At 35.1% G+C, this 5032-nt stretch overlaps 1 long non-coding RNA gene across 2 annotated transcripts; it reads right to left on the bottom strand.

Annotated features, from left to right (window-relative positions):
- Window positions 1–583: 583 nt before the first annotated feature.
- Window positions 584–4367, bottom strand: LOC311065801. 2 transcript variants are annotated; one of them, XR_014602980.1, is made up of 7 exons: window positions 4239–4367; window positions 3823–3858; window positions 3577–3641; window positions 3250–3305; window positions 2817–2857; window positions 2270–2380; window positions 584–1721 (listed from the first exon to the last, which is right to left on the bottom strand). It is a non-coding gene; the product is annotated as an uncharacterized lncRNA (long non-coding RNA). The 2 variants fall into 2 exon arrangements; XR_014602981.1 differs by lacking the exon at window positions 4239–4367 and having other exon boundaries at window positions 731–1721; window positions 3823–3963.
- Window positions 4368–5032: the final 665 nt, after the last annotated feature.

Here is a 5032-nt window from a genome sequence, read left to right as displayed (position 1 = left end):
AGAAATTTGGTAATCATTGTACATTAAACCACGTCATGTCATTGTCAACATGGTAGCCTAGCCTACTTATGAAGCAGAATAGTGGGTCATATGTCAAATGCTTTTTGAAAACTTAAGGCTTTCTTCTTCACAAAACGGGATGGACATCACATTTTTGTATACATTTTTATTTTATTTTAGTAAGCTACAGGACATCGTCTTTCAAAACATGACCTGCGCGCGAAAAAAATAATAATGCGTCATTGTACCCACCCAGCTAACAATTTAACGTTCTGGGAACGTTAGTTTTTGGTTCCCAGAACGTTCCCAGAACGTTCCCAAGAACGTTCCCTATTGGTTAGCCAGGAAAGTTTTCTTTACGTTAATAGAACGTTCCCTATAGGTTAGGGGAACGTTCCCGGAACGTTCCCGAAAGGTTCCCAGAACGTTCCCGAAAGGTTCCCGCAAGGTTCTCGTAACGTTCCCGGAAGGTTAGGGGAACGTTCCCGGAACGTTGCCGAAAGGTTCCCAGAACGTTCTCGGAACGTTCTCCTAACGTCTACACATCCTGATATGCCTGTACACAAATTATAGGTCTACAAACAACATATTCTACATTGTTTATTGTTCAAACACTTAAGAATCCTATGAATATATTATTACAATAAATTGAATTTACAGAAACTATCATTAATAAGTAAATCAATCAGTTTGTATTAAATAAATAAATCAGCACACAATCCATGTTTTTGTTTATTCATTGTTTAATTATCAACCTAAAATAAGTCATTAAAAACAGCGTTAGCAAAATGTATTCAGGAACAGTAATTTACATTTAATATTTCAAACATGAAAATATTTCAATAAATAAAACTGCACAAACATTTTAATTAAAACTATCTTTTTGCAAACTGTAGCCTATAACTTTGGCTATAAAGTTGAAAAAGTATTCATTTATATACAATATACATGAATGTGCCAATCTTCACTCCGCTCAAAACATTTAAACTCCCAACACCATCTGCAAATTTAACAAGAAAATAAAAAGACAACGCGTTACATGGACACACAATCCCATGCCAAAATTCAAGCCCTGTAATGGCATTAATATTCATCTGGAGCAAATGAAAAGAGTGAGGTGGGATTGTGGATCACAATTGGGATCACAAGCTGTAGGAGATATGAGCACGAGCGCTGCTGGTATCATGTATTTATTCAGATATTTCAGCATCAATGTGTATAGAAAAATTTATATATTTCAAAACACTACATTGCATTTATTTATATTGCACTATTTATTATTTCAGACTACAAATCAAAAAAGGAATGTTTTATATAGGGGTAAGGATACCCATATTAAGCCTCTCTCTCTGAAGTCAAATAAAAAACAGAGAAAATAATATTTAAGTCTAGTGAACTCTGACCTGCGAATTCGCTCTACCTTTTATGTACAAGTCTCACCTCCAATGAAGAATTTGAAAACCTGTAACTGCTGTGTTGTTTATGAGAAAGAAAGTGAAAAAAAGTTTGAAACTGCTATCAATTTTTTTTTTTTAATCTCTGTGACTTTACACCTACAAATTCCACTGTCACAGGTGCTCAGTTTTGCTATAATGAAACCCTCACAGAACATGGTAATAATCAGCCATCCATGCAAAAGCAAAGGTCGGTGTAGTTTACAGGTGCATCTGTCCAGGCCAACGTCTGATGCCTTGATGCCTTCCGCTGGGATCCCAGAAAACCTGAAATAAAAAAAATAGTACAGTTCAAAATCTATCATACATACATCTCATCTGGTATCACAAATTATCATTCCAGGTTCACTTTAAGATATGCTCAATATTAGTGCTGCACAATATTGAAAAATTTAGAGTTTATTTAGAGATATCAGCCGTATGGTTTAGTGCATGCGCTAACGGCTCCAGGTTTGTATCTGGTAAATTACCCCACTAATAATGCCCAGAATGGTACCAAACTACTACAGTAGTACAAATAGGTTCTGTACTCATTAAACGAGTCATTGGAAAGTTTGTAAGTACATCAGGAGTTTATTTAAATAACACTTGCCTGACGGCGAATGCTACTGCTGATGTTGACGTCACTTTATGAGTACAGAACCTATTTGTACTACTCATTTTCCCCGACATAGAGCAGACCGGCACACAACAAAAACTGCTGTTCGGATGTTCCCTTTTCTGATATTTTAGCCTTCGTGACATTTTAATTAAAACAGAAGTAAGAATTTTAGTGTAATAAGCAAAAATTAACAGTAAACTCAGAGATCACCTACCGCTGCAGATGTGTACGGAAGTGAAAAGCGGAAATGCTTAGACCTCTTTCCGGTTCAACCGCTGGGCGCTCTGCATAACCCCTATTGGGGGGATTTTGTAGAGGAGTGAACCTGCATAGAAAATTACAATAGATAACAAGCATAGATAAATACAATAGAAGAAAAACACAGTTGAAATAAGCAGTGCATTATGTTTTTCAGTTAAATCTAACTTATCAGGTACAGAAATTGATTTATCAAAATGTAAAATAAGTCTTCAGTGTAAAAATAAAATAACTATAAAATTAATGTATCTTTGCTAAAGCTACAAGTCATTTTCTCTTTTGATGTTTGATCACCATTGGCGACACAAACAGCTGCGGGTACGTTAGGCTGCTGTCCCTTTAAGACGAATGCGCAGAACTAATATAAATGACACGCATCCGTTTTCTTTCTGTTTAAAACACAAGACAAGAGGAAACTCGCCATTTTGACTTCATTTTGCGTGCACGTGTCTGTTTAAGCTAAAAAAAAAAAGTGAAAGAGAACTGAATTCGGCTAAACTCACCTTCTTCATCTACTGACTGTGGATGGCATCAAGGTCTTGTCCTGAAGAATACAGGACCAAACAATAGGGATTATATCTCATCTGGTAACAAGAGCAAAGCCATAACTTTAAGAACTCTAATGATATATTTACCCCCTGATATTGCATTGGGGATATCAATTCAAACATTTTTAAAGGCTAAGAGTATGAGCCACAGCTGCCCAAGATATCTAGGGGTTGCAAATTAGTCATGGCTATAAACCTCTATGCATGGCATATACTTTGTATTTTTTATAAAGCAATGTTCTATGCATTTGTCCCTGTCAAATAAACATTAAATAAATAAATCTGTGAAAAATAACTGCCTAAAGTTGTCGACCCCCTGAACCGCATTTAAAAGTACAAAGAATTTCAGTATTGATCAATAAAAAAAATAAAAAAAATACATAAATACCTTTGAGTTGGACAGTATGTTGTCAGTCTCATTGGCCAACATAATTCAAAACAGACCTAAAGAAATAAAATAAAATCTAGTAATCATCAGGATATCATGTTATCATAATAGTTAAATGAATTATTATAACTATGACCATTATAATATTGTATTAGTCGCCTATTATTTAGCTGATTATTTAGCTTACAGGCTTCTCAAGGACAATCTCACTGAAAAAACTTGGGGTTAATGATTTTAAAATGTGAGACTTATTTCAAAAGCATAAATCTTACAGACCCCAAACCTTTGAACAGCAGTGCACTGCATGTTTGAGGTGGTTTTGCTTACTAGTCATATGGTTCATAGAGATTTTCTTGGACAGGGAGTGCAGCAGGCCATCACAGCATGATGATCTAGGAACATAACATGCTGTTTGTCACAGAGCCAAAAATATTACATGTGATATGTTTATTACAAGGAACCAAGCTAGAACAGAGGTGAAATGCAGAAAAGATAAATATATACAAATCTTAAGATAATATATTGTGAAATAAATGCATATGGAATTATCATCATGATTAAACAATAACTCACCCCTTGTTGTAGAGTTTTATTTTTTCTCTCGCTATTCTGAAATCACATTTTAGCAATATTGGTAAGTAACGTCACTGATTAAGTTAACAATACAGTGCATTCTTTTTGGTTAGCCTAAATAAATTAGCTTACTTCCCATTGACAAATTACCAGCAAAACTATCAAAAACTGTTATCTACACTAAATATGTGTTTAAAAACCCAAACTTTCATAAATAAGACCTCAACTTAACGTAACTTAGGCCTAACGTTGTCTTTTGAAAACGGTTAGCTAGCGTAGATGCTAACGGACTTTTTCAAAGACATAAAACCATTTCTTTAAAATAAATATTTAACAGAAGCGTGTCAATTACACGTAAGAAATGTGTCAGGGGCGTTTGTGTGTATTATTTGTGAGATTTTGTTGTCTAAACTTACCTGAAAGCAGTGAAACCAACAGCGAGAGACGGGAGTTTTGTTGTTTGTCAGTTGTCGATGACGTTTCCATCTGCTCTCGCGCAGCGCACGTGCTCCAGTGTTTGATCACGCGCATGCGCATTAAAACACTTCTTCTTCTTCTTCTTCTTGCTTTTTTACGGCGGATCGCAGACAGATATGTGCATTACCGCCATCTATCTAGGAAATGGACCATTGACACTTCCTAAACTATAACCTCTATTTACCCGCACAGAGGCTTCATAGAGTTTCATCCGGCGCTGCGTGTTCAGCTCCTCCGTCTACTCTCAGCCCCCATGACAGGTAGAAGAAAAAAAAAAAAAAAAACACCCTTATTTAAATGCGCTTATTTAACCCAGTATTTCCCAAATATTCTACCATTAGATTAATTATACTCCTATCTGACTTTAATACATTTTGAATAGTGAACTTAACTCCTATATTATTTAATTCCTCCTTCAACTCTTTCCTTTCAACATTATATCTCCTACAGTGCATTACTACATGTTCAACTGTTTCATCAACTTCACATTCCTCACATAAACCTGTTGGACTCTTACCTATTAAATGCAATGTACTATTCAATCTTGTATGTCCCAATCTTAATCTTGTAATCATATTCTCCTCATACCTACACCTACCTGATACTCTTCCTTTACCCACTATTGGCTCTATTTGATGCATATGTCTACCTTTTATTTCATTATCCCAATATTGCTGCCATATTTTCAGAATATTTTTTTTAATAATTGACTTAATTTCTGACCTACTAAATA

The sequence above is a fragment of the Abramis brama genome (genome assembly GCF_963993115.1).
Source record: "Abramis brama genome assembly, chromosome: 16".
Lineage (NCBI taxonomy): Eukaryota > Metazoa > Chordata > Actinopteri > Cypriniformes > Leuciscidae > Abramis > Abramis brama.
Note: the sequence above shows the minus strand (reverse complement) of the source record. Positions and strands in the feature narration are given on the sequence as shown.